Genomic DNA, 16,406 nt, shown 5'->3' on the forward strand with positions numbered 1-16,406 from the left:
CACGGCAAATGCACATAAATGCGTCAGTCATGTGAGTTCCAGCACACAGCAAAGACCTTCAAAACATCACCTCCCAATGATGTGATGCTTCCACATATAGATCTTATATAATAAGGCAATATGCTGCATCCACAGTCACATGATGTTATCATACATAACTCGATCTCATGATACATTCCTTCGCTTGCTTGTGGGTAACAGAAGCTGTTCTGTGTAACTGCTGTGCTGTATGATAGTCATTTTCGCGGTGGCGCTCTGCTCTCTGATTGACAGGCTTCTCAATTTTGTCAGCAAATTGTGGAGCTGTCAAATATAAATGCCACAATGTATTTTGCTTTGCATGTCAAAAAGCTGTTTGGACAACTTTGTTTGTGTGTTTGGGACCAGTCACTGGAAAGATTGTCATGTACTATGTCAAACAACTCCATTTTTGATTTTCTAGCTTCTATTATTTCTACAATTGAGTCCAACACACTGATACCAACAGTCTTCCAGAAGTACCTACCAGAACAAATTAAACATGTCTGGTTAAAAATGTATAACTCTGCAAGATCTAAATGCCTGTGGTGCTAGCTGTCACTTGCTAACCTTACTGTGCCAGATGGATTGATTTGCATGATTCACATTTGCTCAGCATATCCATCTGGGAAGTCTTGTTTGGAGATATTTTGGGAAGGGGCAAAAATACTGGTTGCTGATTGGCTAAACCACTCGTCTATTGGGCCGAATCAACCAATCAGATCAACTCAGTGTATGACGTAGTAACAGCATCGAGGCAAGGCTCAGAAAGTAAACAACATGTCAGTAAAGGATATATTCCGTTTGTGTAACGCAAATTTCTGGCTAAAAGGCACAAATTCAGTTGCCCGGTCCATATTCCAACAGAAAGATCCAAGAGAAAAAAGCGTTAGCAAGTGGCTAACAGAATTAGGGCTATGGCTGTCTGAAAATGTGTCTCGATCAGGTCCGATCTGCATGTGTTGCGTCACACTTAAACTCTCCTTAAAACCATCGCTGAATTTTCTCGGTGGCACGTTGCCAGACTGATCTGTGAAATAAATACAATAAAGCTTGTGAGATCAGGATGGTCTCGCGAGGCTCCTCATTTGCATTTCTGTGGTCAAACCAGACGTCACTAAAGGTGACGACCGATACAGGCAGAGCGGAGTAAGTAATATAATTATATTATTTAAATGAAATAAGCTGGTTTGGATGGAGATATAAGAGAGAGCTAGCTTGAACGTAGTCAGAAACATGCACTTGTCACACCTCTAAACCACTAGAACACACCTTTGTCCTGTATTTACTTTCTTCCTCCCACCGTAGACACATTTGAAGTCGAATGGACGTTCTAGTGATGCATTGTGGTTCACTTTTACTCAGTGTAAAAAGAAACCTAGAGGAAAAAGCTCCAAGTTTACAAACTCATCAAGTGATTCAGACAAGAGGAAACTACAAGTAACTTCTGCATTGGTTTGAAAAGGTCTTGACATCACACTTCACAGGACAATCACATGAGCTCTCATTTGTGTCTGTCAGATAAGAGAAAGGGTGATGGCAACACGAGGTCTTTAACTCCGTAGAGGTAAATCCTATTTTCCCTGTTTTCTGGTGAACCCAGGTAATAATTATTAGCTGTATTGAAATTCATAGCTTTACTTATATGACATTGTTTGTTTTAGTTCCCCCTTCTTTTCCTGCTTCATATGTTTCAATTCCTTGTAGTTGTTTTTTCCCCCCCCTTGTTCCTCATATCCTCTTTACTTCCTTTTTGCGTCTGTGCTGGTTCATGATACATACTTGTGCTGCAACCTTGGCCAAAGTTCCTTCAAAAAAGAGATTTAGATCTTAAGAGACCATGCTGCTTAAATAAACATCAAGTAAAAGATGTTGATATTGATTTTCCTCATGCTAGTATCAATCATGCAATTCTTTTGCAACGGAGGAATGTGCCCTGCATATTAATCATGTCCACAACAGCCTATCCATATTTCACATTTGGAGGCTATTTAACAAAATTTTCTGATACTGTTGAATCCCAACCACTTACTTGGAGTCATAAGTCAGGTCATTTAGGTCACAGCTTTTGACAAATCACCTGCCACGTAAGTCCCAATACCTGTCTTTCCATCAAATCCGGTCATTTGGCCCTTTATTTAAAACCCATTCAATACTGCAGCCAGTTAGTCACCTCATGCACTTAGTCTTTACTGAAAAATACAGAGCAGTCACCATCTAACCGAGAGGCTATTGCTGATTACAAAATCTATGGAGAAAAGCATTTCTCTCGCCTTCGTCTGAACCTTTATTGATCGAACGAGGGACTATTTGTTTGAAATGATCGAGAAGATTACATGACCCCGATCATGCAGCAGTATTGCAGAGTGTGATTTATGGATAATCCATCCGCCTACATGTTTTTACAAGATAATATTGGATTTGGGAAGCCCTCTCATATTGGCAAGAGGAGGAGGGGCAGCTGATTGAGTTCACAGTGAAAATGTATGTATGGTACAATGATTGCGTTTTTAAACTGCAGTTTCAGCTGGCCTCTGATGGCAAAACCTATCCCAGTTCATTTGTCATAACTGCATGACTCCTAAATGCATTATTTTGACCATAAACAAACAAAATGCCCTGTAGTGTGCTTTGCTAAATGAGGTGAATTACCATTAGGAAATAGCCTCCTAGACACTATTGACTGGTATTATGGAGTTAATGTGACAAAACATCATACAAGCAAAAGAGCAACACCTGCTTTAGTCACACCCACAGTGCTCTCACATTGTTTCTCATGCTGAGGCATTTCATGGAGCATCACGCTTCTGTGTTTTCTTCCCTCAAGGATGTATGGTTGTATGGTTTCTCCTCTCCACTAACTAATTATCCTGAGACCAAAACAACAACCAAAGCACCCCTGGGGGTAACCATACCCCCAGGGGTGCTTTTGAGTATTGCTAAAGTACTACTAAATTTGAAAAATATATCAGTCATGTGTTATTCCTAAAATAATACAAAATGTAAACGTGAGTTTGGTAAACCTCATTTTACTGACGCAACACACGCAATCACGTTGCCATACTTGTCGTTTATTTATTTTATTTATACACAAGCGGTTATTGTTTGTTTGTTTGTTGGAATTGTTGATTTTGTTGAGCGTATTAAAATTTTTTATAAATAAATAAATTAATAAATAAACACATTAAAAAAAATGTAAAAAAAAAATAAAATAAAATAAAAGAAACAGGATAAACAGGAAGTAAGAAAACTTATAGTATAGATACTAAGTGGAGAAAGGGTAGGAATGAATAAGCTTATGCTTCTTCCTGCTCCTTTTCAAACATACAAAGTGTTTTTAATGACTCGTGTTTCAAGTGTAATTTTTTTTTTTTTCATATGTTTGAAATAAAGCATTCATTCATTCATTCATTCATTCATTCATTCATTCATTCACAATAACATTTTCTTCACTCTCAGCGGGAAGTCATTTTTGTTATTGGATGAGAAAATGGATTTGCGGATGAAACGTAGCAGCACTACAGCTGAAAACATGGAGAATGATAGAGATAGCGCCAGCCTATGATTCTCACTAATTGCACAACATATCATATACAGTTCATTGCCACTACGATGCTGTCTTACGTGCCCTTTTGTAATGCTAAAAATACCTGCACGATGAAAAAACAGGTGCAGCGCTGCATTGTTCCTCTTCATATAGGCTTTTTTTCTACCAAAAATGTTTCGCACTGGTCAGGGGGTACTTAAACAAAATTTCAAAGAACCACTTTTGTTACTAATTGATTGTACCAGGTAGCTGTCTGGCTCTGTTTCATGTCTCATGGCTACTGGTAAGAGCCTCATATTTACTACATAGACATGAAAGCTCTCATATAACCCTGCAACAAAGTGAGGCATATTTCCCAATTTGCAGCACTGAATTGAACTGACTCAGTCCAACTCATATTTTGTAACGCTCAAATAATAACTATAATCAGCCTGACAATCATGTGTGTCCCTGCCATCTCGTCTGTGGTTTTTCATGATAACAAAGATTTCTATGTGCTTTCTCTTCCCATTATCAGATGACCCTGAGACTACAACACTCTAAATGCTTTCCCAACTACATGGAAATAGCAGCTTGTCAGAAGTCTTTCAAACATACTCATAGTTTTGCTATTTGGCAATGTATCTGAACTACTGAGGAAATACAACATGAAAAATGTTGTAGAAATATGTAGAAAAAACAGGTGGAAACATTCAAAAGTTTGCTTTCACGAGGCAGCCAGGTTGTGCTGGTAATTCACTGGAAACTAGTTGTGCATCTAATGTTCTTTAAAGAACAAAAGGAAAGAGCCACTTCCTCTGGTAAACTCCTGAGTGGTGATGATGATGACGGACCAATTAGCCTGACTCATTAGCTTTCGGAGAGCATTAGAAAATAAAGCTGTGGCAGGATGGACTTCGCTCTGAGTGTTTTTGCATTATTGATTGAGAATTAATGGCGGAAACAGCTGTCATTAAAAGGGTAAGGGATGGCTCCAGAAAACCTTAGTAATGGCAATCTGGGCCATTTAAGAGTCAGCTAGATGGCTGTTAACCACTTAAGGGTTGGAGCAGAGCACGGGGTGGAGAAACGGGAGGTTAGAAAGAGCTGCAAGATGGATTATCTGATAGTGTGGTGACAGATTCGAAAGTTCTTTGCTAAATTTATTTGTGTTTTTTCTTTTAAATTATTCTTTTAAATGATTGCAACAGATACTTGTAGCTTTAAATAGATAGATAAAGTTTTGAATACATGTTGTATTCACTTTAGTTCTGTGATTAGATCTTACTAAATCTGTGTTTTGCATAGGTTAAAACAATATCTTATATCACTGGTAACAAGACATATGTGATTTTATGATGGGCTAAACATAAAAACCTTATACCAACAAAAAAAAAACTGCAGTCAGAAACTTTGGTCTTTGGCAGGAGCTGGGCACAGATGCAAGAGGGACCTCTGTGGTTACAGATGGCTAGAAGTCTTATAATACATGTATTAGGGGTTTGGGGTTCGGTGCCTTGCTCAACAGCACCTCGGCAGTGCCCAGGAGATGAGCTGGCACCTCTCAAGCCACCAGTCCACACTCCATTCATGGTCCACACAGGGACGGCAGCAACCCTCCAGTTCCCAGCTGAGTCCCCTATGGACTGAGCCACTGCCGCCCCAGTGGACAAACGTGTAAAACCACAGAAGTCTTTTTTTAAACTTAGCGTCCAGTGGCCTCCGCACAATAACACACTAAATTTTCCCGGGGCTGCTCAGATTCCATCAGGCTTAAAACCCAAACCTGTTTTTTGTCTTAGTGAATATAGTTCAGTTTGCAACCGCACCACCCACGCATTGCTCTAACATTCATTTGGTTTACAAGTTCAAAGGCGACAGTGGGTGGTTAGCTGTGTTAAAGGTGTGTTTTTGTTTGTAAAGGTGTGTTTTTGCTGCACGGCAGCAGTGTGCACAGTGAGGTATAGAGGCTGCATTGAGTCAGTGGCCGGCCCCATTGAGAAACAGGAAAAACAAAACAGGCAGATACTTGCAGAGGAGGAGGGCTCTGCAGGCAGAGGTATGCACCGTAGTAAGGCACATTTTTAGGAGAGATTCACCTGTAAGGACATGCTTATACACACAACTACGCACACACATACATCAACATCAGTGCATGAACCCAAAAAGAATAAAATATTCACACACATGTTTTCACAGTAGAAAATAGTGCCCAACTGCACTAAATTACATGCTCTTATGCACACACCACACACACACACACACACACACACACACACACACACACACACACACTTGCTCTGTGTACACAACATCCTTGATAAACAAAGTGCTGGCTTGTATGACATCTGCATTTCTGACATTTTCTTGTGCATACCAGCAGCATGGCTGTCATTTACTCCTCCATAATTACACAGCTGGCGGAAGATGCAAAGCTGTTATTTATTTATTTATGTTTTTTTTAAAGAATGCCAGCGTGTACCTGAGTTAGACAACAACAAACTCTGGAATGAAGAGGAACCTCAGTGACTATCATAACAAAGAAGGTTATAATAATAAATTTGTCTGCCGTCATTCACCAATCAATTACTCTGTTTGTCAGTGCCATATACCAGCCCATATATAAAGGTAATAATGTGTGACATTTCTTTCAAAGAAATGTTTATTAAAGTCTGCAACACAAATGTCAAAGCAAATGTCAATGCTGACATGTCTGGGGTTAGGCTTTGTTTCGTTGTCTATCTGTCTTATGTGGCCTGTTTAATGCTTATTAGCTTCATTTATCATTTAGAAAACCAATAATAAAGCATTGCTAAACATAAAGGAAATTGTTTTACTTTTTAAGAAGTGAGCCTGATGTGAGTAACATAGGTGAGTCATAATAGTGACAATTCTCACCATAGATTTCACTTCCTCCACAGTTATCTCCTTAACTGTAGTTAACAACTACTGACAGAATCATTGTGACTAACAACAATGATCACTGTGAAAGAGCTGGGAAATCTGATTTCTATTGTCATTTTCAGCCGTAGGGTGGCGCGGTGATGTGGTGGTTAGTACTGTCGCCTCACAGCAAGAGGGTTCCAGGTTTGAATCTCTGTTGGGGCCCTTCTGTGTGGAGTTGCTGGTTCTCCCCGTGTCTGCGTGGCTTTTCTCCGGGTTCTACGGTTTCCTCCCACAGTCCAAAGACGTGCAGGTGTTCGGTTCATTGATGACTCTAAATTGCACGTAGGTGTGAATGTGAGTGTGAATGGTTGTCTGTCTCTATGTGTCCTGTGATAGACTGGCGTCGTGTCCAGGGTGTACCCCGCCTCACGCCCGATGTCAGCTGGGATCGGCTGCAGCCCCTCGCGACCCCGTTAGGGACAAGTGGTTGAAGATGGATGGATGGATTTTCAGCCGTAAATGTAAAATTTCAAGACATATAGTTAAACACAGTCGTCCGACCTACTGTGCTTATTTTATGGACTTATGGATTTGATGGTTTTTTTAACAGCGTCTTTGAAAAACCAAATCTATCTTTACGAATGGCGTGGCAATGACATCTCACCGGTCGGACTAACTGCTGGTTTTGGGTGGTGTCATTTACTTAGGCTGTCTCTAACCTAACCTTAGTCAATGTGTTGTTATTAAGGAGATTGGGTCCATATAATTCTGCTCTCATATCTAACAAGCAAAATAATTTCAGATGGAGGTTCCTGAGGCAAAAATAGTCTTGAATGGGTGTCTGTGACCTAATAATTTAGGGGTCCTTGACAAGAAAAAGGTTGAGGATCACTGATCTGTAGTACAGTTATACTAAAGCATTCCTATACTGACCCAGGAAAGCTAAATTGGCAAGCCAAAGACCAACAGTTTAGCTAAGGATCACTCCTACCTTCACTTTATGCTACAGGCTTGCGTGTGGCTTTGTTGTAATAAAAGGCACTAAAGATTGAGAAAAGGCAAATAACACAGACACATACATTTGCACATAACTGTCATTTATTTTCTGTCTGTCATGGCTCTTTAGTGCTCTGTCAAATGCTTATTTGGCCTTGATTTATTTGACCCCCACCCCCACTGATGCACCCAACATCAATTCTCAGTTATTTTAAGTACTTGGGGTCTGCCATTGACATTTGGCTACAAATAATGATGTCCGTCATTCAGAATGTACATCCATCTGCGACACATGATGAATTCCTCTTTGGCACACCTACGCCCAGTCACATGGAAAGGACAAATGCAGCAGTATGTGATCTCTCCACGACTTGAGTAATGGCTGATGAGCAACGTCCTCACTTCTCACTCCCACGTAGGACACACACAGAAACACACACCATATCATCCCTCTTCTGCTCTTTTCACGTCTGCTCTACTACCTCACCTCCCTCGTCCTCTAATTTACCCCAACCCCTCCATCCCTCCCCCATCTCCCCCTCCATCCCTCACTTATTCCTAATCTCTCAACAACCCTCGTCCCACCCCGACCAGCGGGTGCGCCCTCCAATCAATTAGTGAATGTTCTGTAATGACAGCAGCTGTGGCGTGGTGGGGCTCCTTCATGTAAGAATGTTTTACTGCCTGCGAAAAATCTCCGGATGGGTTGCCTCCCGTTTATTCGCCCTGGGGAGGGATAAAAGGAAGCTTGCATATGTTCCATCTCTGTGCTTATATTTTTTACAGCATCTGGTCTGTCTCATTGCTGGATGGGCACTATAACTAGATCAGTTTGAGAGAGAGTAGCAAGAATTGAAAACTTAATATTTCAATTCACCTTTAAAGGTTTTAGATCGTCTCATTCCGATTTTGGGGGATTTAAAAATCAATGAGAACGTGTCACATGATGCAGTGTGATGATGAGAACAAGGATAGTACGACAAAAGTGGCAAATAACCACTAAAACTCAAATATTGCAGCAGCAAAAATCACTGATATGCAAGGTCTTAACAACTGACAGATGTTGACTTGGTAGTCAGTTGTACAGGAGAACCAGGAAACATCACTGCCAGAATCGCTGACCTGGTAGGATGACAAAACTCTTTCCAATATTGCTTACAAATTCAGTACAGCAGTGTGAACCTAGACAAAACAACAACCTAAGCAACAAATTAAAAGATAAAGACAAGTTAAAGTTCTCCACTAAGATCTCTAAGGAGCCTTAATGTTTAATGTTTAATGGTTTGTGTCTGTGGATATGAGGAAATGGTCCGATCCTCAATGGTGTGTCCAGGTCTTCTGCACAAAGGACCTGCTGATGATCTGACCTGCTCTACTGGCCCCATTTGTCTCTTTCTATGGTGTGAAAGCATGTCCCTCATAGCAGTGACCCTACTTGAACCTGATTTGATTTGGGCAAATAAGATGGATCTACAGGCTCTGAGGGGGTTGTTGGGGTTGAAGCCGATGGCTTACTTTCCTCTGCTACAGACCCGCTTTGTGATTTAAGGTCATAGACTGTAAAAAAAGAACTGGATGTTCTGTAACTCTTGGTCCTGAAAACTGAAGCCAATGGTGACGTGCCTTAAACCTGCATTATGTTAAATGTCCAGCAGGGGGCAACTCGACTGGTTGCAAAAAGAAGTCTGATTGTATAGAAGTCAATGGGAAAACGGCCCTACTTCTCACTTGATTTGTTACATGACTAAACAGTTAGTAACTTGTTGTTACTAACTTCTAATGGATTTATGGTCTTAACTAGTTTCAAGGCTTCTTCAGCATGATGTTCATTTTGTACATTATGGTCCCAGTTAGAGCAAAACAGACAGTAAAAGACACATAAAGCAGTACTTAGTACTACAATACTTTGTGATTGGCTGGTCGCTGTGTACACAAAAGGATATAGGCTTAATGTGTTTTGACGTCACTGTGTACATTAAAATAGCCTTAAGCTTGTTTTGACTTCAACCCTCCCACAGTGTGTTTTCACTTCAATAAAGTGTAACTGTAACATTTGGTCACCTAAAAATGTCTTGTTAGCATTGAAATGAGACTGGCTTTGTGCTCAGCTCTGCACTCTAGTTCAAATGTGATCACATCCTGGTAAAAAACAAACAGGATGAACATGACCAGATTGCCAAACTCAAGGCTTCAGAACCACAGTCCACACACCAGTGGATGACAACATGGTAGATTTGTCCATTTCTGTTAGATGCAAAGTTGCATTTTTCACATTTCATCACATGCTTTTTGGATGATCTGATATTTTTTGTCTGCAGATTCTAAAAAATGCAATGCTTAATATCTCTGGTACCAATAGAAACAGCAGTCTTATGTGTTTTTTTCCAGCTCTCCTTTTTCATGAGCCACAACACATCTGAACTCTGGTCACAGCACCAAAACATTCTCCCATTTTTACCGTTTCAGCTCCTCTCTGTCATCCTGCCTCTGCGGAGATAGGTTGATCCATCATGCACACACACTCTCTTTCTCTCTCTCTCACACACACACACGCACACACACACATGCACACGCACACAGATACAATACATTCACATATATATACAGATATAAACACAAACACACAGGTAGTCGCCCACCAGAAGGTTGATAGCTTGATCCATCACAGATGCGCCTAGACATACAGACATGCTCACACATGGTACACACACTTACGACACAAGCACGCTTTTCCACACGTACTTTCCCACATGTATGTAATTCCAGCAGCTTTATCCATCACTCACACTCTTAGTTATTTTCAGACACACACATACACACACACACACACACACACACACACACACACACACACACACACACACACAGCAGGTACGGTGGATAACAAAGAGTAATTGGGCCGTATGTCAATAGTCGGTTATGAGTTCTGAAGGAATGTCAGGGGTGTCACAGACTCATCAGTCTGAATCTGCTCATCAACTCCCATCAACTGCCAAGAGGACACAGTTCAGCCTGATCAACCCAATGGAATAATGTGACGCTTTCATTAAAATGTATATTTTTGGAAGAAAACATACTAACCACCAACCTGACTCCTGCAGCATTTGACAAAGACTGAAATAATATGGACTCAGCCGGACTACCCTTCTAATTTGAGTCTAGGTTAGGAAGTATCACCATATTCTCTTTAACTAATATTCGCTCTGCATTGAATAATTATGTCTAAGACCAAGTGTTCACACTGCCCAAGGTGTCGGGCAGTCTTTCCTTTCTTCAAATTCTCATCTCTTCATTTGGAAGCTCTGAAGCATCCAAAAGGAGCATTTACCGTGGAGCACACACAAGGAGGAAGTTACATGAGCTGCTGCTTCCCAAAGGCTCGATTCTCCTCACCTACTCTGTTCCCATGAGACCGCTCACCCACTCTTTAAACCCTCCCCCCACATACAAAACTCACCCATTTCATTTTTCATTTTCAGCAAATGTCTGTGGCTTTGCAGCAATATTGATATAAAAAGACTGTGGGCTTGTGAGCTCGGGCTGGGAATGAAGGCACCCAGCCGTAGTGCACCAGGGAGCTCAACGTTCAACCTCTGAAAAAAAATATTACAAGGTCCTTTGACAATGCCAATACAGCAGAGAGGTGACACAGTGGCAGACGTGATGTTTAAATGTCTGTTCATGCGTTGCGACAACGCGGGTGTGAGAATTCAGCCTGGCGGTTTTGAGTCGTTTTGATTGGCTGTCTAAAATTGAAGCCCCCTCCGTGGTCAATCACAATTTGTTTATATAATTTGCAAAAATATAGCGTTTTGAAGCGGGGTACCCACTGCGAATTTTGATGTGAAGTCAGTGGTTTATCCAGCGCTTTAGAACAGCATGTAGCCTCCATGAACAGCATGTTTATATGGTACTAGTGCACTATGGTATCCATACAGTATAGATGATTTTTCATGACATTTTTGCTTCATTTGATAGCATGCAGTGAAAAGAGAGGACGTCAGGAGAGGATGATATATAAAAGTGATGAAAAACACACAGGTTGCCTTCTGATCTTCATCATTTTTGCAAACAAATAACAATTTCAGATTCACCACCAAAGATCAGTTGTTGAGAAAAAAGAGAAGATGCTGCTTGAAGCTTGGTGACATAGCCGTGTTTCCAGTCATATGTTTAAATGCACATTTTTGAAGTACTGCATTGGAAGGTATCTGCCAGCGCCCCTTCCCTACACACATACAGATGTGTTGCGCTCATAGACTGTATAAAACATGGATGTAGCATACCCGTCGGGGTCCGTTCTTTCAACTTGAGCCATTCATACTCTCCTATCGAAGTCGCCATCTTGTCAGACTTTGACTCTGCCTTATTTCCTCTTACCAAAAAAGGGCATTGATGTGACGTTGGGGGGAGGGAGATATGTCTACCTCTGATGAGAATGGAGGGCCAAGGGCTAGTTGTCACTCAAGAGGCCACTTCCCTAGTTATTCATAAACTTTAGCCTCCAATAAAATAAAAATTAGCCTTGTACAAAAAAAACCCACCCCCCTCAGTGTTGTCATGGAGATATGACATAAACATACAGACTAGAATGTTTTCTTGTACCAGGCCTTAAATAGGTTTAATTATGCTGTGAAAACGGCCTATTTAACATGGGGGTTAATGAGACATTGCGCAAACTACTCTAGTGGCCACTCAGAGAACTGCAGTTTTTGGCACTTCCGTATTGGATCAACAGGAAGTCGCTGTGGTGGGGGCTTGGTTGCGTTCTGCTCTCTCTCACACACACACACAGAGCAGCCCTCTGTTTGGATTCTCGTGGGAGGTCTTACAGGATGTAGAAATCTTTGCGTTCCCCAGTCCATGTCCGAGCGCCAAGAACGAAACAACGCAAAAAAAAAAAATAGAAAAAACATTGGACACAATATTTTAAAAGTCTAAGGAGAAGAGTTGTGTCTCTGCTGGAGCCTTGCACTGAGCCCTTACGGAGATAGGTGCTACGCTGCCCGAGTTGTTTCACTGCAGCTCTTTTTAGCTGCGCACCCTCCTTCTCCGGCCCATGATTCGATTTTGATTGGTATCCAAAAAAAAATCGGAGGTGATCTGCTATTACCCGCATGTATGGGAGTGAAAGAGTGAATGTGCTTCCGGGCACAGGACAGCCACACAAACAGGCAAGTGCTGCAGTAGCGCGCTTGACCGCTAAGCCCATGGTGGCTCTCCCTCTCTCTCTTGAGTATGAAAATTGTTGTTCATTGCATTTTACTTCATAATTGCAAACGCATGTGTTGTATTCATTGTTGCAAAACTTGTTGTGTACTGTAAATAGTTTTGTGTGTTATCGTGGTCAAGACCATTGATCTGAAGCTTAATGCTGATGCTGTCCTATAAATAGTTTTCTAATCAGCAATAAATATATTACTAATTTCTGATCAACCATATCAATTACATGCTTAAACTAACAAACAGGTTAAAGCCCCGCCCATTTCAAGACAAGTCGACCCACTTCTGCGTTAAGCCCGCCCACTTGAAGGGTTAGGTCCCGCCCACTTCGAGTACAGATACGGAAAACTCATATGGTTAACAGATACAGCTATATTTGATAATGCTGTATTTTCTCATCCCTAAAAACGACATAATTCAACCAAAGTTTTTTCTGCTCTCTTGAGGTGGTTTTTGCGTGGGTGTTGTTATTGGGATATAGAAACACCTTTTCTGAAAAAGTTCTGATGTTGCGGACATTTAACTCATATGACTCACATCAGCTATTTCCACTCTCAGCATCTTTTGGGATATTCCATAATGTGTCTTTGTGTCCAGACAGCATGAAATGTAGTCAATACTAGCTGACTTTAAAGAACAATTCCTGAATTCCTGAAGACTTCTCCATTTTTCACTCGTAGATGGCTAGATGGCCAAGCCAGGGCCCTAACTGCAAAAGCCTGGTCACCATTGGTCTTCAGTCTAGATCCAGGGATGGCCATAAGAACTCAATTCAGCAACAACATACTGAATGGCCTTACAAGGCAGCGCATTCCAGAAGAATTAAACACAGATTGATACTACTGAAACACTGCCTACTGTTTCTGTCTGTCATTAAAACCAGCAGTTAAACAGAAAAAGGAATGTGAAATTTTACTTCAGACGGTTAAACAGCTATCTTGTAGGCTGTAAAATCTAATTCCATGTCGGATTCATAGCCCTACTTCACACGTCTGGTTCTCTGCAGTCAACAGGCTCGATGCCAAATTCCCACAGTTGGACTTCAGCAGTCCCTTGATGAAAACAGATTAACCTTTAATGCAGAGAATAAGAATACGGAGCCATATATCAGCTGTATGAAGAGAGTTTAAATTATGAGCATATTAGTGGAAGTTCATAACACCAGTTTGCATTGCAAATCAGATGAAATGGATGTTTTTGGTTATGCAGATTGCCAGGTTGAGCAATATACAAAGCTACAGAAATTCCATCACAGTATTTAAAACCTAATATTCATTTTTTTTTCACTTTGAAGTCTATCTGATCTGATTATGATTATTTTCCTTTTATGGTTTGTAGTTTAAGTAGGTTCATTACATCAGGCTGCTCTGCTGATAAGATGAAACAAATCAGATCTTTTAGTTTTTCAGAAGAAATGTTTTGCATCAGATATGTTGAGCTAAAGTTGCTCTCTTTGTTGTGAAGAGATGTTACTTTACTGGGAATTTTTTTTTTTTTAAATGGGATTTCTGCTCAGGTAAGGCATTGGACAAAGTTAAACACCAGTGATTGTTCTTTACAGCACAGAGACAAAAAGGCATTTCTGTGTTCCAACTCTGAATACTTCAACATCACCACAACTAATAAAAGCCCTTGTTGTGATGACCTCTTCTTCTGAAGTATATTGTCTTATTTCCTGTGGCCTAGTCAGCAGGAGGTATGTCCTGTTTCCTCCCTGAGTGGTGGTGAAGTTTTTTGGGGGCAGGATCTATGTTCCACTGCTTACAAAAAGAGCCTCGAGTGTCAAAATCAAATACACTGACAAGGAATGAATCATTTTTTTTTAACTGTAAATAATTCTAACCTCTCACAATGAAGACGATCTTGTACAAAATATCCTGCCTTCTTGTTAGCACCAAACAAAAGTCCACAGCCATGCTAGTGAATCTGACTGCAGTGCTTCAAGCTGCATACCAATGCATATGATGCTAACATGCTCACAATGACAGTGCTAGCATGCTGATGTTTAGCGGGTATACTGTTTACTATATCAACATATGCATCATTTTTGGTGTCTGCCGTATATGCAGGGATCTTAACCAAAGTTCAAAGTTTCACCTCCATTATTGTACGGTGTAGGCTGCAGTATGAGTTTTACTGATGGAAAAATCACAAAAATAAAATAAAAATCCTTGTGAAAACAATAGGGTTCTCAGCACTGCTGGTACTAGAAGCCACGCTGCTGCTTGCATCGCATGGCCCTGGCCCCCTAAGGCTTGGACCCCAACTAATTTAACAAATTTGCTCCCTAGAAACATGTAGCAAGGATCTGGCGTAATCCAGATCTTCTTTAAAGACACAGAACCTTTTGGATTTGGGAATTTGTGTGAAAAGATTGAACTAGTGGTAAACTGGGAACTATGTGTATTATTTACAACAAAGGATTGCAAAAGGGATGTGACAGGAAAATGATCGAAGCAGCGTTTCACATTTGTTAAGGAGACTGTTTGTATCTCACTCCGTAGCTTTGATCTATCACTTCCTGCAGATGGTGAAGATTTCCTGCCCTCGTCCATATCTAATATGAAAATTTCATTTGGACACATGAGGAAATTCATCCAAGTTTTTCAGAATGGGAGGGGTTGTAGCTCAACTTCAAGAAAGGTTTGCATACTTCTGCATAAAATCCCTACAAAGTGCATGTGGCAGACTAAGTGACTTGTTCTGAAGGACATTTTTTTTACAGTTTGTGCAGGGAATGAAAGCCATGAGGGGGCGTGGGTGAAAACTGTGCACACATTCTGCAGGCTCTGTCACTCTGGGACCGGGCTTGTCTCATCACAGCTGTTCCACGCCCACATACAGACAGAGCAAGGAATATAAAGTATTCAAGCCAGCTACAGTACCAGCAAACTTTGGCTAACTTCTCAGCCATGTGTTGCTGCAACAGGAAGGAGCATCTGCGTTTAAGTGTTTGATGATTTTACACTCAAGGTTTGTGTAATGTGCAATATGAATACTGGTGGATGGGTGGAGTCTGTTGGACACTGGCAACACTGCAGGATTATAGACAATGTTTTCAACACAATGTCAGCTGTAAATGACTGCAACAGTTGAATAAGTGTCATGCTTTCACTTTACTCTATTTTTTTATCCCGATTTGCTTCCACAAATTGGTGACTGCTTGTCTTCTTTGGTTCCATATTAAACATCAACATAAAAAACAAAACATAAACAAATGTAAATTAAACAACAAAAGAAACTAAGCAAGAACAACCTGGTTTTATAAATGTATTGTTCCTCAGTGAAAATGTATAATTTGAGCAGCACAAAAACATATGTATAAGAACTCAATAGAGATGAGCACTGAAACAAAGTTTGTTCTAGTAAGTTAAACTGAAAACATAATATAGTATATCAATATGCATATGAATCAATTGCAAAGTTATTAATAATAATTACTTACTGTTTAAAAAAAGACACCTAGAAGAAAGTCATGACATCGAGTATCTGAATGGAAATGGGTTCTATGGGTACCCTTGAGTCTCCCTTTACAGACATGATAATCCAGTTTTTCTTATGCAGAAGAAATGTGTTATTTCTGCCTATTCTTACATGGATTATTTGAATATTTCGGCATTTTAGGGTCCCTTCAAAGTCTTGAATTACATAAATTGTGTAACCAAAGAGCTGATACTCTTGTGGATTCAGTGAGCACAATTGTATTCATGTGTGATGAACTTAGTCTCCATAGTAGCCATTTCCTTGTAGTGAGACA

This window comes from Echiichthys vipera, assembly GCF_963691815.1.
Source record: "Echiichthys vipera genome assembly, chromosome: 15".
Classification (NCBI taxonomy): Eukaryota; Metazoa; Chordata; class Actinopteri; order Perciformes; family Trachinidae; genus Echiichthys; species Echiichthys vipera.